The sequence below is a fragment of the Leptopilina boulardi genome, unplaced genomic scaffold, assembly GCF_019393585.1.
Source record: "Leptopilina boulardi isolate dan_hultmark-lab unplaced genomic scaffold, ZJU_Lbou_2.1 LbouV2_278, whole genome shotgun sequence".
NCBI classification, from domain to species: domain Eukaryota; kingdom Metazoa; phylum Arthropoda; class Insecta; order Hymenoptera; family Figitidae; genus Leptopilina; species Leptopilina boulardi.
The window spans coordinates 2,290,649-2,313,088 of NW_026137838.1; the positions used below are offsets into that span (position 1 = coordinate 2,290,649).

Genomic DNA, 22,440 nt, shown 5'->3' on the forward strand with positions numbered 1-22,440 from the left:
TAAAAAAAAAATAATAAATAAAAATAAGAAAAAAGAAATAAAAATAATAATTAATAAAATTGGTAATTATTTAATTAAATATAAAAATCTCAGCAAATAGCACTATCGAAAATTAAAAAAGCATTTTGGTAATGAAACTCGACAATCAATCAAATTACATTTCAGTGTTTGTGGAACGTGTTTTTTTTTCCTCGATTCAAGAGTAATCGGATCTGACTTGTATGCGCAAGGGTTCGAGTGCAGAACAGCTGAATAAATTGTACTTTGATTTCATCACATAAGTATCGAATAACCGGATTGACAAGGCTTGAGAGAATATTGTACTCGCAATAACTATACTATTAATTTGATTGATGTATTAGTTTAATCTAATGGATGTGTGTATATAATTAAAAAAAAAAAAAAAAAAAACACCAGTTTTTGAAATGCGATGAAATGCAATTAGTTTCAATTTATCTTTCACACTATTGTATGAAAAATGTAAAATTTTTTTTCATGAAAAAATTATTTTTAAATTCAATAAAAAATTTATAGTAAAAAAAATGTAATAAAAAATAAAAAAATGTAATAAAAAATAAAAAATTGAATAACAAAATTTCAACGCCTAATAAAAAAGTTTTCATGATTTAATTTTTTAAAGCAACTTTTTGACTTTCTATAACAAAGCTTTCTAAAAAGATGAAAGTAGAGAATTTCTATTAAGTGTATATAAAATAGAAACAAAGGATTATTATTTAAAAATTAGAAACTTAGATGAGAAATTTCGCAAAAGGAATTTTGTAAAATTGCTTTTTTTCCCTTTGCATTTTTTGAAAAAAAAAAAAAACATAACGGAATTAGTATGTATGACTTGTTGTCAAAATAAGAATAACGCGTCCATTTAAAGTGAGAGCACGTCCATATACACCTGGCATTGGCAAATGGCCAACGTTATATTACCCATCATACCCTAACGAAAAAGTCGGTAAATTTTCAAAAGCTATTAAATTATCCACTTGCCAGTTTTGCGACTCAAAAATTTCGATGAGAATCATCCAAATAAAGAATAAGATGCATGAAAATTACTCTTCACGCGGTTTTTTTTTTTTTTTTTTTTCAATGATCCAAATTCAAGACAAACATTAACCTCAATAATGATGATTGGCAATTTCAACTCTTTTTTTCGGGCAAAGTTAAAAAAAAAAATTTAGTTTTTATTATCAAGCAAATTAATTACAAGTTTTTTTTTATTGCTTCTCAAATGAAAAATGACACTTGAAGAATTTACACTCAAATTGTATATATTAACTCATTTACTTATTACAAATATATATTTAAAATAAAAAAATTTATTTGAGGCAAAGAAAAATTTATTTTTAACAAATAAATTTTTTTTATAAAATTTTTATTTACGCCAAATAAATAAATTAGCAGAGACAAATATATGTTTATTTAACTGAAATATATTTTATTTGATTCAAATAAATCATTTCTCTGGATGTAAGTTTTATTCTTAAATATGCGGAAAATTCTTGAAAATAGAATTTAAATATAAAATTTTATATTTCTTTAACAAGAATATTTTTTGCGATAGGAATTTTTTTTTTCTGAAGTAGTTTTTTAAAATGAATTTTTCAGTTCGTGTGACATTATTTGTGTCCTTGGAAAAAAGGACGGAACTGAGAGTAAAAAGAAAATTATACGCATTATTGTGGCATGCATCGTTGATAACAATGATGTTAGAGAGCTACAAAAAAAGTAGTCTACCTTGAACTGAATGCATCTTTGACCCATCTAGATTTATGTTAATTATTATTAATTTTCTTTTTCTTTTGTAGTCAAGTCTTTTACTTTGTCCTTTTTAATAAACACCCTTGAAAAAAAAAATTAGAATACAAATATGCATTAAAATTAATTTGCTAGAAAAAAAAAGTTAATACAAAAATAGGAAATAGAAATATAAAAAAAATAAATAAATAAAAAAAAATGTTAATACAGAAATACAAAAAATACAAAAAGTACAGAAAATACAAAAAATACAAAAAGTACCGAAAATACAAAAAGTACCGAAAATACAAAAAGTACAGAAAATACAAAAAATACAAAAAGTACCGAAAATACAAAAAGTACCGAAAATACAAAAAGTACCGAAAATACAAAAAGTACCGAAAATACAAAAAGTACCGAAAATACAAAAAATACAAAAAGTACCGAAAATACAAAAAATACAAAAAGTACCGAAAATACAAAAAATACAAAAAGTACCGAAAATACAAAAAATACAAAAAGTACCGAAAATACAAAAAATACAAAAAGTACAGAAAACACAAAAAATACAAAAAGTACCGAAAATACAAAAAATACAAAAAGTACAGAAAATACAAAAAATACAAAAAGTACAGAAAATACAAAAAATACAAGAAGTACCGAAAATATAGAAAATTAACAAAATGAGTGTAAAAATCAAAATCACATTTTTATCATCCTTACAAAATTAGAAACTTCAAAGAAGATTCTTCAGTGTGCGAAATATGTTTTCTCATTTTATCACCATCTCCACGCTCTGCATTCTTCAGCATCAGTAAATGCAAATTTCACCCAAAAAAAAAAATAAAAACAGTTTTACTATAAGGTGAGAAAAAAAAACCAAAATACCAAAGATGCCGCTTCAGTTATCCTTCTTTGTCTCTAAAATCCCTCTCTCGTTCCCTTTATCTTTTTCCCTTGATTTACATGACATGGAGATGGTAAAAAATAAAAAAAAAAAAAAAATAATCTTGTTTTGGTTTTACTTTGGCCTGCATAAAATATATAAAACCTTCTTGTGAAAAATATTGAACGCGACGACTACACTAAGGTCTAGTATGCAAATCTTAGAAGAAAGAAAAAAAAGAAGAAGAAGAAGGTGAGAAGAAAGGGTCAGAAGGTGAATTTAGAAAACCCCATATCAGGCCCTTTGGCTCTGATCGCAAAATAACGCTCCCTGAACTTCTCTCACCGGAAGAATGCAACCACGATTCTGTTACAAACATTTACGCACAAAGTGCATTTGCATGCCTTTCAAGAATATATAATTATCTTTACTTATTGCGCTTTCTTGTTATTTATTTGCTTAGAAGACAAAATTTTCTCTAATTCAATTTTTTTTTATGACCAATAAAAAAAAAATAAAATAAATTTATGTCCACACTGAAAAAAAAATTTATTTGATTCAAATACTCAATTACTAGAGTATTATCAAATAAATATTTATTTGAACCAAATAATTTTTATTTGAATTAAATAAATTGTATTTGAACCAATAATTTTTGTACTTGAAACAAATACCATTTAATTGACTCAAATAATAATTATTTGATACAAATAAATATTTATTTGATAATAGTCAAGTAATCGAGTATTTGAATCAAATAAATTTTTTTTTCAGTGCACGGACTTTCGATCAAAAATTTGCCTCAAAAAAAAAAAATATTTTATTGATTAAAATTATAATTTGAAAAACTTTTTATTAATTTTATAATAAATTATTGAATTTTAAATATTAAAAAATATACAGAAAAATAAATAAAATGAAATAAATAAATTATATAAATTGCGTATCGAAATATCCGTAATGAAATATTCTTAGTGGAGAAAATCCTCATCGGGAACAGCGATATATTTCCCTAAAACAGGAAAAGTTTTTCCCTATTCTAGAGAAACGTATCGCTGTTCCAGATAAAAAATGTTTGTCCCTCAAAATAAAAATAAATCTTCTAAAAATATTTCCGAATTTAATAAATCTTTTTTCAACTCTCATCTAGTGAAAAAAAATCACTTTTCTCGATCTTATTGACTCTATATATTTTTTTATCGTTATGCAAAAACCCCTATCTTTATTATTTTTATTAAAAAAAAATACCAAAGAATTTCCACATCGAAATAATAAAACTGTCACTTTAAGAAAGTTTCATTGTGCTGAAAAAAAAAAAATCTGTTTTCAAATTATATAACTTTGCGAAATCCCTACACACAATATTGTCGTAATAATTTTTGACATGAAATTTATATATTTAAATAAGAAAGAAAAAAGCACACAAATATATATAAAGAGTCAGAAATCTACTCGTCATTTAATTTTCTCTTTGGTAAAAAATAATAGGTGAAAAAAAAATATATATATTATAGATACGGGATAAAAAATATTATTAACCAGATAAAATATATCTCAAGGTGTGGGTAAAACAGTATTTGTATCATTTATGAATGGTAGTTTGTTACTTTTACGAGCATTGGTCTCCGCAAGTTACGCAATAACGGACAAACGATTTCTTGTTAAAGAGAAACGTTAATGCCGCCTTCGTGCGGCCATTTGCAAAAAAAAAAAAAAAAAAAAAAAACTCGTAGGCGTTAATAATTGAAAATTGTTTTACGAGAGTCCCATATGCAACACTCAAAAAAAAAAAGTATATTTCTTTTTCGGCGCGCGCGAAGCTCGAGTATATTTTTTTTTCTTTTTCTTTTTTCTCAAGGTAAAAGAAATGAATATATACACGAAGAAGCACCTCGTATATCACGTTATCCTCGACTTGTTGCTTATTTACTCTTTTGGTATTTCACTTTGCAACATTGTTGCAATTGTATTAATATACCTTTTATAAAAAATATTTGATAAATGGCTTCGGATCCTTTTTTTCAAAAAATATTTTTTTTTATTTTTATTTTGCTAAATTTTTTTTTTTTTTTCTAACAAAATTCAAAATTCAGAAATTATTTTTCTAACAAAGTTGAAGTTCTAAAATAATTTTTCTAACAGAATTTAAATTCTGAAATTATTTTTCTAGCAAAGTTCAAATTCTGAAATTATTTTTCTAGCAAAGTTCAAGTTGTAAAATTTTTCTAGCAAAGTTCAAGTTCTAAAATAATTTTTCTAACAGAATTCAAATTCTGAAATTATTTTTCTAGCAAAGTTCAAATTCTGAAATTATTTTTCTAGCAAAGTTCAAGTTGTAAAATAATTTTTCTAGCAAAGTTCAAGTTCTAAAATAATTTTTCTAACAGAATTCAAATTCTGAAATTATTTTTCTAGCAAAGTTCAAATTCTGAAATTATTTTTCTAGCAAAGTTCAAGTTGTAAAATAATTTTTCTAGCAAAGTTCAAGTTCTAAAATAATTTTTCTAACAGAATTCAAATTCTGAAATTATTTTTCTAGCAAAGTTCAAGTTGTAAAATAATTTTTCTAGTAAAGTTCAAGTTCTAAAATAATTTTTCTAACGGAATTCAAATTCTGAAATTATTTTTCTAGCAAAGTTCAAGTTGTAAAATAATTTTTCTAGCAAAGTTCAAGTTCTAAAATAATTTTTTTAACAGAATTCAAATTCTGAAATTATTTTTCTAGCAAAGCTTAAATTCTGAAATTATTTTTCTAGCAAAGTTCAAGTTGTAAAATAATTTTTCTAGCAAAGTTCACGTTCTAAAATAATTTTTCTAACAATATTCAAATTTAAAAAAAAAATGTTCTAAAAAATTTGAATTCCTACCAATGAATTTAAATTACTAAGAAAGTTCAATTTAAAATTATAGAAATCGTTTTTTTTAATTCAGAAACAACTTCGAAGACGTATCATTTTTATTTTTCTATCTAAACAAAAATCAATGAAAATTATTATTTGAAAATCCAACATATTGTAAAATTTTATATGTTAGAAAAATAGATTTTAGAAATCAAAATTTGTTAAAAAATTTTTTTTTTTTTTTGAAAACTAGTTTTATTAGAAAATTGTTTTTTTTAGAAAAATTAGAAAATATTTTTCAGAAAAAAATATTTATATTTATATTAAATTGACAAATGTTCAGTATTTTCCAAAAAATTTAATTTAATAAAATTAGTTTTGGTATTTAAAAAAAACCTAATTTTATTTTAATAAATATTTTTAAATTAAAAAAATAATTTCCAAGTTTAGATAAAATTTTCTATTTCTATATTAAATTTAAAAAAAACTTTTACTTTTAAATAATAATAATTTTTTTTTCTCCACAGCGTGAAAAGAGCAAATAAAATTAAAAAAAAAAATCACGAACCTAATGATTGTAACACGTTTAAATTTATTATGCACGATGTGAGAAGTCAATTAGGAGTTAATGACCTTTCGCCAACTGGAAAGAATATTACGCAAGACTATAACGACGAACTAATGCATCGTTGTCAATTATGCATATATCTACATAATAAATATATACATATATATATAGTGAGAATTCTCAGTTTCATTATTCATGACTATATAACAGAAACACAAAATTTTCTATGAAAAGAGAATATAGAGTACATATATACATTATTATAAATTATAACAAAGAAGGACAAAGGACAAGTGTGATAAAAGAAAAACAAAATCAAATGCACTTATCAATCGCGCGTTATACGGTTACGAGGAAACAATTAATCATATTGATATTTTGTAATTAACAAGTAGGGGGCAAATTCATCAAAATGAAAAGAAAAAAAAAGAATCATGATCTAAATTCACTGTATTCAGTCAATTATTTTATCGATATTCGATTTTTGTTCTGATTTATGTGAGTAAAATAATAATAATAAAAAAAGGCGATTACAGACGGAATAATGATTTCATTATACATCACAAAATTGTAAAAAAAAAAAAATTCCATTTGTACCAGAAAAGTTTTTTTTACACCAAATATTCCATTTTTTGGTATTAAATTATTTATTATTATTATTATTACCTATTACAATTATTATTTGATTATTTTTATTTAGTTAATTCAAATAAAATTTGGTTTAAAAAAATTAATTTATTTGATCTGAATAAACGTTTGGTTTATTTTAAAAAATTTTTCGATTAAAGAAGGAATTTTATTGAGTCAAATAAAGTTTTGGCTAATTCATCTATAAAAGTTTGGTTTACTGTACGCACACCCAAAGAAATGTTTTATTTGAACCAAATATAATATATTTCAGTTAAATAAATGTATATTTGTCTCACAGCCTACTAGCCTATTTATTTGGCGTAAATAAAATTTTTTATTTAAATCAAATAAAAATTTTTTTAAATCAAATAAAAATTTATTGTAATCAAATAAATATTTATTAGGCTGTGAGAAAAATAAATCATTTCGCTGGGTGCAGCAAAAGTAAAACCAAAAAACCAAATTTGGTTATTTCAAACAAAAATTTGTTCTGACTACACTGAAAAAAAAATTTATTTGATTCAAATACTTCAAATTATTTGAAAAATATTTAATTGGTTCAAATACTTTTTATTTGGATCAAAAAAATATGTATTTGATTCAAATAACTTGAATTATTTGAATCGCATTTATTTGAACCAAATACATCGTATTTGGTTCAATTAAATAATTAATTGAATTGAATAAATGAATTTATTTATAATACAAATAATGAGTTACTTGAAACTATTCATTCATTTATTTCACTCAAATATGTCGTTTATTTGATACAAATAAAAAGTATTTGACACAATAAATTTATGTAATTAATTCAACATTTTATGCAAATAAATGATGTATTTGGATCAAATAAAATAATAATTGCCGCAATTAAAGAGGTTTTAGTTTCAATTAAAAAACAATTACTTATAACAAATAATCGAATATTTGATTCAAGAAAATTTTTAGTTGTTTCAAGCAAAATATTTTGTTAATGCAAATAAATATTTATTTGGATCAAAAAACATGCAGTATTGAATGAAATAATTTTCATAATTGATTCAAATAATTATTTATTATAACTTTGAATATTCCATTTATTTGATTTGAATATTTTGTATTTGATTCAAATAACTATTTATTTGATACGATAAAATAAAATACTTAGATTTAGTAAATGTATATTTGGTTCAAATACATATTTATTGGATAATAGACAAGTAAATGATGTATTTGGATTAAATACTTTTTATTTGATCCAAATAAATTTTTTTTTCAGTGTATAATATCAATAACTAAAAAAAATATAAAAAAAAATAATAATAAAAAAATTTAAAAATTATTCAATTTCTCCAATAATTAAGAAATATAAATTTTTCTCAACAATTATTTTCATATAATTTGAATCGACTAATAGAAATCTTTTTCAAAGGAAGATATAATCTCGCATATATATATATATAATAGTATAATTATTATCCTATATATTTGATCGCGTAATTGATAATAATTAATTCTTTAAACACGACAAGAATTGTTAATTAAGAGACTACTATAAACTAAAGTTAAATATATTAAAATGTTTTTTCGAAATTTTACCTTTGACATTTATTTAAAGGCGCGGATTTGAAGGTGAAGATCGTGGAAATCGAAAGTAGAAAAATTTTGTTAATAATAAGCTATTTCTATATTGTAATGACCTGGTAATAAGCTTTAGGGCAATTTGTATATCGTAAATCTATAGGCGTTTAGTGGTATATATAGGATATATAATAATTTAATAAGGAAATCGATGCGTATCGCAAGATTAATGTGATAATTGCTGTGAATATATCATTAGCGTGAAAAAGATCGCTTACTTTGATATCAAATATATTTATACTTTGGACACACACACACACATCAGAGAGAGAGAAAGAGAGGCTGTTTTGCCGCACATTTAGAAAACAATCTCCTCGAGGCGTACAAATACCTTCCTAAATCACTAAATATATATATAAAAATAAAAAGTGAAATTTTTACAAAACAAAAAATTTTTTTCCACAATTTTTTTTTTCTTCGAAAAGAATTTTATTTAAAAATATTTTTTTCAGCAAATCAATTTTCTTTCAATTAATGAAAACACCTAGAGAAATGATATATATTTGTCTCAGAGCCAAATAAATATTTATTTGATTCAAATAAATTTTTGATTTAAATAAAAATTTTTATTTACGCCAAATAAATAGGCTAGAAGGCTGTGAGACAAATATAACGTTTATTTAACTCAAATATATTATATTTGGTTCAAATAAAATATTTCTCAATTTCAAAAATTTATTTGAGCGAAAGAAAAATTTTATTTATGACAAATAAAATTTTTATTTAAATAGAATAAAATATATTTGCAACAAATAAATGAGTTAGTAAACTCTGAGACAAATATAACGTTTATTTAACTCAAATATATTATGTTTGGTTCAAATAAAATATTTCAAAAATTTATTTGAGCGAAAGAAAAATTTATTTATGACAAATAAAATTTTTATTTAAATAGAATAAAATATATTTGCAACAAATAAATGAGTTAGTAAACTCTGAGACAAATATAACGTTTATTTAACTCAAATATATTATATTTGGTTCAAATAAAATATTTCTCAATTTCAAAAATTTATTTGAAAGAAAAATTTATTTATGACAAATAAAATTTTTATTTAAATAGAATAAAATATATTTGCAACAAATAAATGATATAGTAAACTCTGAGACAAATATAACGTTTATTTAACTAAAATATATTATATTTGGTTCAAATAAACTATTTCTCTGGATGTGAGTGAAGTTTCTAAATTTCTTTCAGAATTATTCGAATTTTTTTAGATTCCTAGAACATTTTTTGAAAGAATTTTTTTTTCCTAACAGAAATGAAAAAGGAGAAAAAAGAATTTTTTTTGTAACCAAAAAAATTCACTTCGACGAATAAATTGTCATCAATCATTGAAGAAAGCATCATTAAAACTTTATTATATTTTCAAATATTTCCAAATACAATATATTATTAAATTAATACTCGAAAATATTTTGGATAAAAAATTGAATCATTGACAAATAATGATGATGGAATATTGAAATTGATTTTGAAGTTAACTGTATTGATAACAATTGAATATCTGTAGGTGGTATATATAGTAAATTGTCATCTTGTATTGTGTAAGAGTTCATCTATACGTTTACCTCATTTTTTTTTAACATCTCACCATTGTCAATGATCATTGACACTCAAAAAAAAAAACGGAGGAAACTATTTATATTTAAACATACATATATAAATAAATAAAAAAAATAAAATAATAATAATAATAATAAAAGTAAACAGTATCGACAAGAACGATCACCGCATTACATTTCCAAAGATCATTATACTCCGATGAACTCTAAAAGGCAAACGGAAGTTGCGTAAGAACGCATATGAAAAAAATATTCCATGCCTTTCATAAAATAATTTTTAGCTCATATATATATATAAAATGATTTTCAATCATGATTGTGCATTTCAATTTGTATTCACATTATGGATAATTAATTTCTCATTTTACTCTGCATTACAATGTTATTTTATTCTTTGATCAAACGAATGTAATTATATTTGTATATAATTTATGTTTTTTCTTTTTTTGTTTCGTCCGCGGAATTTTAATTTCCTATAGCAGAAATCTTAATTTCATCTTATATATGTGGCCTAGACAACAAAAGGGGAGAAAGAGAAAGAGAGAGAAAAATAGTATATATTTAATAAATCAATATTATAACTATAGTATGGCAATAAAATTATCGGTTGTTAAGACATGTGTGATAAAGATTAACAATTTGTCGACGCCATATATTTATTTCGATATTTCTGCGAGAACAAGTTTTAAAGAGAGGCCACTATATATATATAGCGTGTTCAGAAATCATTTGTCCATTTCAACAGGAATTCCTATCTCGATTTCGCTCCGCATGAATAGTCCATTGTGCCATTCAATGTTTATATAGTATTTATGAAAACTTCAAAAAAATTTTTTCAAATTTCCAAATCGAATACATCTATTTTATATAATTTCGAATTTTTTTTTTACACTCAGAAAAAAGATATGTTTGAACCAAATGTACCATTTTTTTTATATTTACCCAATTTTTTGGTTAGTTTTCAAACAAAATTTGTTTAATTCAAATAAATATTTATTTGATCTAAATAACCATTTTTTTATATTTACCCAATTTTTTGGTTAGTTCAAACAAAATTTGTTTAATTCAAATAAATATTTATTTGATCTAAATAACTGTTTGGTTTATTTTAATAAATTTTTTGAACAAAGAAAAAATTTGATTGAGCTAAATAAACATTTGGTTTATGCAACCAAATGTTTGGTTAACTGCATTTATTTTGTTGATTTAACCAAAATTTGGTTGCTTCAAACGAATTTTTTTCTGAGTGTATTTCAAAAAAGCTGCGTAAAAAAATCTTTATTTGGAACAGGCGATATGTTTCTCTAGAATAGCGAAAATTTTCTGTTTTAGTTAAACATATCGCTGTTCCAATAAATCTTATCGCATTTTTTTTTAATTTATTATTTAATTTTATTTATTTTCTATTTTTTGGAATTTTGCCAGTTTTTATAAATAATTTTTTCTACAAAGAATATATAAATAGATTCCGGTTTCTAAATGTGGGATAAAATTGAAGAGAAAAAAAATTAATCAAATTGAATTACAATAGAAAATGTACATTGAATTGTATCAAGGAGAGGTTGAATGTAATTTTGTTATATGGCACCTTATCTCAGCGAAATCCAGAAATAGTTTTTTTTTTTATTTTTATTTTTATTATTATACACCACAACAGAAGTGCATCGACTTGCTATTTTCAGCTCTCGTTTCTCCTATCCGGGTCAAAGATTGCGTCACGCAAACTAACTTCTTAACGGTCGGAAAATTCGCGAGGGGCTAAGCTCCCAGGGAGAAACGTGTCTGTTATCATTTAAAGTCCGTACCGCAGACACCAACTTTGATAAAATTCACTTGATAATCCCTTTAAAGTAAAAAAAAAAAAATAATAAAACCTCTCTCACTCTTGAAATAAAGGGTAATTCCCTTTTTAGAAAAGAGGAAAAAAAAAAAATAAAGCACGAGGAAAAAAATAGTTTTTATGAAAAATTACTTTTAAAAGATAAAAAGAGATTAATTTTTTCTAAAAAGTTTTTTTTTAACAAATTGTTTAAAAAAATTATTTTTTTAAAAAATACTTCTTTCTTCAAAAAAAAAATGTTTTTAATAACTTTGTAAAATGTGGCGAAAGATTAATTAAAAAAATTTTCTCTTTGTAAAAATCTCATACGTTTCGGATTATTAAATACATATAAATATATACATATATAAATACATATATATATATTATGAAAGCAATTTAAATAAGACCATCAGGCAATTTAAATTTTCGTACGAAGACAACTTAATTTTCTCTTTTGAATTTAATTCAAAGAGAGAAAGAAATCAATTTATATTCATCAGGAAGGTGGGTTATAGATCTTTCAGAAAATGAGACCTTCCGGTGGCACATCTTATTTTGGATTCAGGTTAACCGCGATACTTAAACTGATATATATATATAGGGAAACAAAAACCGGTTTTTTTTCTCAATATAATATATTCGTATGTTATGTATAATGATCCCAAAAAAACGAGAACAGGAAAATCAGTGTTCCAAAAACAAAAAAAAAATTGATGATTTTCATCAAAAAACCATATTTATCCATTTAAGAATAATCACTTAAAATATTTGGGATAATATCTCTTCTCATTCCACCCATTAAAGATAATTTTTTTCTTTTGCCCAAAAAACGTTTAATATTGTTCTGATTTACTTTAATTGAAGCAATGAACATTTAATTAAATATATTAACAAAAATTACAGGTGAAAAGGAAAATATTTTAAAGGGAAAAAAAATTAAAGTTAAAATATATTAATTTATTTATTAATTAAAGCAAAATGAAAAGTAAACTAAATAAAAAATAAAATGAAAAGTAAACAAAATAAAAAATAAATAAAATAAAAAGTAAACGAAATAAAAAATAAATAAAATAAAAAGTAAACGAAATAAAAAATAAATAAAGTAAAAGTAAACAAAATAAATAGTAAAAAAAGTAAAAAGAGAATAAAAAAAATTAGACCAAAGGAAAAGAAAAGAGCCTTATTACCCACTTGGAAAGATTCCCCGGAAAGTGCCCCCTGGAGATTCTATCAGAATTCCGCCGGAACTTCCAACGTAATTCCATCGGAATTCCATCGGAGTTCCAAAGAATTTTCGATGGGATTCCGATTAATTTTTTTCAAAATTTTTAGAGTCCTAATTCCGTCGGAATTCCATCGGAGTTCCAAAGAATTTTCGATGGGATTCCGATTAATTTTTTTCAAAATTTTTAGAGTCCTAATTCCGTCGGAATTCCATCGGAGTTCCAAAGAATTTTCGATGGGATTCCGATTAATTTTTTTCAAAATTTTTAGAGTCCTAATTCCGTAGGAATTCCATCGGAGTTCCAAAGAATTTTCAATGGAATTCCGACGGAATTAGGACTTTAAAAATTTTGAAAAAAATTAATCGGAATTCCATCAGAAATTCTTTGCAACTCCGATGGAATTCCGACGGAATTACGTTGGAAGTTCCGGCGGAATTTTGATAGAACCTCCAGGGGGCACTTTCCGGGAAATCTTTCCAAGTGAATAGAACAATTGTTTCAATAAACGTAATTTAAAAAAAAAGTATTCATAAACATTTTTTTATATATTACATACAGTATAAAAGAAAGTAAATTACTCTTAAACTTTAATTAACAGTCTTGATAATTTCGATTAAATCAACAAATTATCTCACGTTTTATTATGATTGAATGCATTCTCTTGTGAATCAAATAACTTTTATACTATATATATATATATAGTGATCTTTTCCTTCTCTTTTATTACTGCCATTACTTTTTAATTGAAGGTGTGTTTTTAATATGTGAGATCGCGGACACTTGTGTATCTCTTAATAATCTTTATATATTTATATTCAAGTAAAGTCAAGAAATATTTTTACTGTATAAAAAATTCTTTCGCATATAAAAAAAAATAAATATTAAACGTATATATACAAATATAGAATAAGAAGAGAAGTGAGAGAGATTTTCATCTAGCAATTTTAATGATTTCAGAAACATTTCAAAGAAAACAGGTTCTCTTCTTATAAGCTCGTGCTCGCGACCAAATGATTCCTATATGTGATTGAGTCAAGTTAATCAAGACAAGTTACAACCCAAAGTGATTTGTTAACACCAATGTTCTTCTTTTTTTTTTTATTTCTTTCTCTTTTCAGTGCCAATCAAAATTTTATTTTTAATTTCGTACGAAAATTTTATAAGCCAAAAAAAAGACAATTAACATTTTTAATTTTAAATTAAAATTGAAACTGAAAAATTATAATTTTAATTATTATTTTAATTGAAATTAAAATTAAATTTTAATTAAAATTTTTTGCAAAAGTTATTATAATCATTAATTTATATGTATTTAACGGTAATTGTTATAAATGAGAAAATTTACGATTTTCAAATAATTGTTTTTGGTTACAACTGTAAACTTTGGAAGGAGCATCTCTCTCTCTTTCTCTATATATACATATTCGTTGCTAAAACATTTGCATAAATCAAACATGAGGTCGATTGACTCGTAGCCGAAGGTCGATTGGATCTTGGCTTTACGACGTGTTTTTTCCTTGCATTTTAAACACATCTATTTATTCTCAACGGAACTAGGAAGATGCACATTCTCGCGTGCCCGGACTTCTATTTTTCTCTCTCTCTCTCTCTCTCTTTCGCAAAATTTTTCTTTGTTTATGCACACAGTTCAAAAGGTTCATGTGGGAGCATTTGTGAAATTCTCGCCATTCTCAAATGAAAATATAATTATTTAAACGATTCAAAGAATCAATTCATCTTTTTCAATTTTGACTCGAAATTTTCACAAAAAAAAAAAAAAAATTCCCTTTGAATACTTTTTCTTTTTTTTTAAATTTTAATAAAATCTGTTACTTAAATAAAATATAAATTATTTTTTTTTTTTTTGCAAAAAACTAAAAAATAATTTTTTAATTTACTTATCGACTTTTGAACAATACTATAAAACATTTGCGAGCGTATCGCGAATTCTGGGTGGCCTCTTATATTATATGACGTGTCGCTTCTCTTTGCGTGTTTTCCGGCCGAGTCGCGAAAGTTCCCAGAAGCCGAGGGAAACTTATTCCACGAGATCCAGCTGACAAAGACGGTTTTACAGCGGCAAAAAAAAAAAAAAAGAAAAGAAAGAAAAGAAAAATAATAAAAAGAAGCATTGACCCGCTTAGTACATCTCACGTACAAGTAATTAAAAATTTTCTTTTATACAAATCGATTAATCATTTATTCTCGAATCGTATATATTCCACTTTACTTTTTTGCACCAATTAAAAATTTCTATCAAGCAGATGCACACTATATATATATATATATATATATATATATAAATGACAATTAGCATATGATTAACCTGCGAAATTTATTGCACCAATAAAAAAAAAATACAAAGGAAAAATGCCGAAAAGACATAAAAAAAAAAATATCACAAAAAGAAAAAAAAATACAAGAAAATCCTGTTTCAGAAGGTAAGGAAAAAAAAACATTGAGAAATACGAGAATTATACTAAAATATCTGTTTTCAAAACGTCTCCCTAAGATCGGTATTACATACCATAATATTGGAAATAAAAAAAAAGAAAATAAAAGCGAGTTTGACAACTTTGCTTGAAAAGGCGCCATGTATCATCGATCGTTTATATTGCGACAGAGAGAGACTAAACGAAAGACACGGACCTCCTGAAGAGCAGAGAGTGTATATACGAAAAATCAACGAACAAAATTCTCAACTGGAAATCGATATCGATTCTTGGCGCGATCAATCTTCAATTGAGAGAGTGAGTGAGAGAGAGAGATTAAATCCGCATATTTATATACAGTATTTTCAATATTATATTACAATTTCTTTTTTTTTTCAAAGTGTTATATGGACATTAATATAGATTTTCGTATTCGCACAGTGTGAGGTATCCGGTAACCAGATAATCAGAATGGTAATTAAGGTATACATTGGTTTACTTATATCACTAGGTTTAATTTAACTATATAATTACAAGAGGACGTTGACATTTGAATCTGCGAACAAGTGATATAGCAAGAGTAATTGTTTGAAATAATTATTAGTATAACCACTGGATAGTACTGGAAGTAGAAAACTGATAAATAATAGTAGAAAACTACTAACTGATACTAGAAAACTTTATATGATAATAGAAACCTGACTGATAGTAGAAAACTAATAACTGATAGTAGAAAAATTAATAACGGATAGTAGAGAAACTACTAATTGATAGTAGAAACCTACTGACTGATAGTAGAAAACTACTGACTAATAGTAGGCAACTAATAACTGATAGTAGAAAATCAAATAATTGATAGTAGAAAACTACTAATTGATAGTAGAAATCTGCTGACTGATAGTAGAAAACTACTGACTAATAGTAGGCAACTAATAACTGATAGTAGAAAATCAAATAATTGATAGTAGAAAACAACTAACTAGTAGTAGAAAACTACTATATGATACTATGAAACTGCTGTATGATAGTAGGCAACTACTAATTTATGGTAGGAAACTACTAACTGATAGTTAAAGCCTAATGACTGATAGTAAAGAAAAACTACTACTTGATAACAGAAAACTACTGACTGATAGTAGAAAACTGCTATATGATGATAGAAATCTACTGACTGATAGTAGAAAACTAATGACTGATAGTAGTTTCCTACTAACTATTAGTAGAAAACTACTTATGATACTACAAAACTACTGTATGATAGTAGGAAAATACTAATTAATGGTAGGAAGCTACTAACTGATAGTAAAAAACTACTTATTGATAATAGAATACTAATAATAATAATACTCTATATGATACTAGAAAACTACTATATGATAGTAGAAAACTAATAACTAATAGTAGGAAACCACTGACTGATAGTAAAGAACGACTAATTGATAATAGAAGACAACTGACTGATATTAAAAAACTACTGACTAATAATAGAAAACTTCTGACTGATAGTTGAAAATTGTTAATTTATAGTAGAAAACTACTAACTAGTTGTAGAATACTTCAATATGATAGTAAGAAACTACTAATATATGGTAGGAAAATATTAACTGATAGTATAAAACTGCTAATTGATAATAGAAAACTACTGGCTAGTAATAGAACATTACTGACTGATGCTAGAAAATTACTATATGATAGTAAAAATCTACTATATGATAATAGAAACCTACGGACTGATATTAGAAAATTAATAACTGATAGTAGAAAAACTACTCATGGATAGTAAAAACCTACTGACTGATAGTAGATAACTGATAATTGATAGTAGAAAAACTACTAATGGATAGTAGAAACCTACTGACTGATAGTAGATAACTGATAACTGATAGTAGAAAAACTACTAATGGATAGTAGAAACCTACTGACTGATAGTAGAAAACTACTAATTTATAGTAGGCAACTACTAAAACTGATAGTAGAAAAACTACTAATGGATAGTAGAAACCTACTGACTGATAGTATAGATAACTGATAACTGATAGTAGAAAAACTACTAATGGATAGTGGAAACCTACTGACTGATAATAGAAAACTACTAATTTATAGAAGGCAACTACTAAAACTGATAGTAGAAAACTACTGGTTAATACTATCCATCCTTGAAATTGACGATTCAAATTTTAAGATCAACAAATTAAATCTTAGTTACGATTTCTAAAAAAAATTATCCCCTTTTAATGAAAAACTAGTTTTTAGTTTTAAATACAAAAAGACCTCGTTTCTACCCGCAATAATAGTGTGGCAATAAATTAACTGTCAAGTGAAGCTACGGTAGCTTAAAAAGAGGAAAAAAAACCATTAATTTGAATTTACGATAGCACTTAATTAAAATTGTATTTAATATTACAATTTTCTGCATTTGTGACTTTGTATATATATATATATATATTTAGCGAGAGTGAGAGAGAAATATCCAAGCGTTAGGTATCCGGTTATATCGATAATCAAAAGTAATTAGGTACTTTGGTTTAGTTAACTAAGTAGTTTAACTAATTACATGGCGGTGCTCGCGTTGACATTGGAAACTCGACTCGCGGATAACAAGACGATTCGTATTCACCGCCAATAGTCGTTATAATCGATTCGCGAGAATAAAAGGTATATATCTCCCCCCCCTCCTGCCACCTCTTTCCTCCCTTTTATATCGAAATGCTCGCACAACCAAGTCAAGTTTCCATTTGTGGCCCTAATCGCTTCCGTGGAGTTAACTTCATGGGGTAATGTGCCAGATTGTCAAGTCTGATGCTGTGTGTGAGTGTGTAAATGGACCGAACTATATTTTTATGTGGGTTTTACGATGCCTACGTTCTTTTTAACAAAAAGGAGAATTTTTTTTTCCTTCTTTTCACTTTATCACCTTTTTTTTATTATAGTTTCATATATACCTATAATTTTTAAATTTATCTTTATTTTCTTTACCACTATAAAATGTCGTGACTGAATTTTCTTTTTAAAAAAATAAAAAAAAATTTTTTTTTTTAAACACATACAATGGAAACAATTTTATTTAATTCAAATAATTGGTTACTATTATCAAAATAAATATTTGTATTTAATAATTATTAATTTTTCATTACTTAGAATTTTTTTTTTTTTACTAATTTCTAAGTTTTGAGCGGTTTAGTTGAGGACGCCATCACTAGGGCGAGTATTTTAGTTGAAAACGCTACCGCTAGAGGAACACTACGTGAACAATATCTGATAGTCAAGTAAACGATTATTTGAATCAAATAAATTTTTCAGTGTATAATTATAAATACAATATAAATAATAATGATCTATTTTCAAAATTAATTTGCCAAGAAATTGTAAGTAAATAAATTTTTGGTAAAAAGTAAGTAAAGAAAAAAAAAATTATTTAACAGTTGAAAAAAAAAATTCTCTCTTCGTAATTATATGGAGATCTTATAAAGGATAATTTACTTGATTAATTGAGTTCATTATCTCAATAAATTATAATTTAATTTCAAGTTGAAAAGAAGGTTAATATTCATAAATTTATTGACTGTCGTTTAGAAAAGAACACCCGTTAATTGACAACTATCCTAATCGACGGAAGAAGCTAATTATTCTAAACTGTTTTTTTTTTTTTTATCATTTCAAAAGTAGACACTACTTATTACATATATTAGTTAAAAGTAACAACCTTCATACAAATGTAAATAGAAGTTTAACTCGTGTAATTTTCGCAATATTTATATTTAACGAGATATAGGGTAAATGCACCAGTGGTGGATCAGGTACCAATGGTGGATCAACAGCGTTAAAAAGGTTAAAATAAGCTATTTCTAATTGAACTAAATGTTTCTATCGTTTAGGGGAGGTGTATAGATAAGTTTTATGAAATAAAATCATTTGAAAATATTTAGGAAAACAAAGCAATACAACAATTGTTGATTTTATGCTTTTTCACATGAAATCTTAAAAAATAATTGTTTAGTCTAAATTTTTTTAATTTTTAGAGTAGAAAGTAATCAATTCTTTCGATATAGAATACTTTTGAAAAAAAATTTACATCATTAAGTTATTTTTGTGTAGTGTAAAGGGGTAAATGATCCACGACTGGAGCAATGTCATTTTATTGTTGAATGGGGGTGTGAGGGGGTGTAAACGTTACAAGCAGGTCGAAAACTACACGATAGTGTCCTTGAAGACTTGTTAATTCATACTATTGTAAAGATTACCCTATATTTTTCATTTGAAAAAATCTGTACACCTTTAAAGTCAAAATAATAAATTTAGTAGGCTTAATTGATCCACCACTGGTGCAGTTACCCTATATTTAATAACGTATGTATATAATTTGCATTTACCGACAATATAAACACATACACATATAGAAGCATCAAGATCGTAAAGATCATCGCAGTTCGATCGCAATTCTGACTTTCATGTTAGGACTTTATGTCTACATTTTAAAAACTTAAGTTGTCCCGAACGTGACAAGCGAACCTGCTTCCATTTCACATTAGTAGCAAAATATAACGATCCATAGTGACAGGATATTATAACTGGATGTATAATAATATTTTCTTCATATATATATATATATATATATTGCCCTTTGAAGTGTATCATACATTTTTATTTTAATCGCGAAAACTTGTTATATATGAGTGAAGGATAAATTGTAGAGAATTATAATTCCGAAACACTTTCACTGCATACACAGAAAATATTTCTAAGATATCTTTCATCTTAATTTGCAATCTTGTGAAGTGAATAAATTAAAGAGGGAAAGAAAAAAAAATTTATTTTTTTATCCAATTTTTCTTGTTGGTAAATAGGAATAAAAAAAGTATTTTTTTTTAAATAATATGAAAATAATAAAATAAAGGGAATTTTTTTTACGTTTTCTGCAGTGTAGAATAGTTTAGTAAAGTACAACGAACCGAGCAGTTGTTGTTTCACACCAACTGTCGCGCTTCATTAACACTTGATTGCCATTGACGCGCTTTCGATCCTTGGGATTCATTCATAGTCTACACGCAACTTCTGCGCAACCCACTCGCGTCTATGTCTGACTGAACCTCCAAGGGAGACGCTTGTAAACGCAAGCCCACACTACTCAACTGTCAGATAAAGTTGTTCAATGAAATAAATTCTCCAAATCATAATAATTGCTTGGTTTATATTTTTTTTTCATTTTTCAAATTAACCACACTAAAACTGTCTATCAAAATTATATCCCTACACACACGTTCCCTAATTATATCCTAGAATTTTTAACAAAATTGTGAATCTGGTTCTGATCAATTTTAGACAAAATAATCAATCTTCTTTCTAAATCTAAATTTACAAAAGAAAATTTCCCAATAATTTTTTATCAAAGAAATCCTCAGAAACACTCGGCATGGCAACAGACAAGGTTATTTTTTTTTATGGTAATCTAAAGAAGGTATAAAAGCAGCTTGGAGGGCGATTGTGAATGAAACGAATGGAATGGACACGTCAATGGGATCCCCTTGATAATGAAGCACAAACGACTCGAAAGACCGGCTTTTGAGGGACATGGTCAATCCCACACATCTCGTCAGGTGTCATTGCTGCCATAGATAAGGGGGCCTTCAAGCTTCACATCTTTACAAAATTCAATATTTCCTGAATTTTCTTCCTGTATATATTATTTATCTTTTATATATAAATGATTCGTGCAAAATTTTGAATCAATTTTTTAATTAGAATATATTTCTATTAATGGAGAGAAAGACCAAAAAAAAAAAAAACGGCGAAATGAAACATAAGAAAAGAAGAAAGAAAAATTAAGAAACAAAGAAAGGGAAAAAAGCCAGAGACATAATTTAAATTCAATTCGCTGTAGGTCTTACTTAAGTCAGTCTTATCCCTTAACACGAAGACTCTTGAAAGGATCTTTTCATGCGCAATTCTTGCGGCATGTACCACAAGGTCTTTTGACTCTAAGTACATCGTAACGGCATGTCGCGACGAGTCTCTTGAATAAATGATAATTCCCCGTCTTTTGCACTTGTATATATATATATATATATATACGCATAGCAAACTATCGAGAATATTTTCTAAAAAGCAATACACCCACTCACACACAAAGTATTGAGGATTAAAACTTTGAAGAATCGAAGCAGCAAAAGCGAGGTGAATAGCCTTTATCTTTTTTCCAGTTAAGTAGATGATTAAGGGGCGCCGCGCCGTATACAGATGCAACCAATCGAACCAACTAAAGAACTCGTGTAGTTCACCAACTATAACGTTCAATCAACTCTCGTGTATGATCAGGAAAAATAAAAAAAAAAGAACTCCCCCTCGTTTTAATTCGATTAAAGTCACGCTTGATTAAACGAGGATGATACACAGACGGTAGAAAATCCTTGACCCACCTTTATACTTTCATTTGCTTTACTTTTAGAAATTATTTCTACATAAAAAAAATAATTTTTAATAACTGAAAGCTAGTGTAAATTAAAGCTACTCTAACTAACAGAAAATAACAAATCCGTTGACCCTAAAAAAGCATTTTTTTGAAACTAACAGAAAATAACAAATCCGTTGACCCTAAAAAAACATTTTCTTGAAACTAACAGAAAATAACAAATCCGTTGACCCTAAAAAAGCATTTTCTTGTAACTAACAGAAAATAACAAATCCGTTGACCCTAAAAAAGCATTTTCTTGAAACTAACAGAAGATAACAAATCCGTTGACCCTAAAAAAGCATTTTCTGTTAGGTGGATTTTTTTGCCATCCGTTTTGTGTCAGATTCGCAATGTCCAGTTTAGTCTTGACACGTGGAGCATCATTATATAAATATAGAGAGTATGTTGACCCTTTGCATGAGGAAAAAAAAAATACTGAAAAGAAGGCGGGTAAACTGCCACGAATCCCTGCGGGTAGGGTGTGGCTGTACGAGTGTGGGCGAAATTGAGCATATTTTCTCTATACATATAACTCTTGAAATGTGCATTTCCTAATGTGAAACAATGTATTGAGTAGCGAACAGAAGCGAATTGTAACAGGTTTCTTGTTACATATCCTTTATTGCAAAACAAAACCATTGTTCTGACAAGCG

The 22,440-nt window shown here is 25.9% G+C and overlaps 1 protein-coding gene across 1 annotated transcript in view; it reads right to left on the reverse strand.

Annotated features, from left to right (window-relative positions):
* The window catches only part of LOC127282032 (uncharacterized), a 347,280-nt gene that overhangs the window by 137,337 nt on the left and 187,503 nt on the right, over positions 1-22,440 (reverse strand). The gene's annotated exons all lie outside the window — the stretch shown is intronic.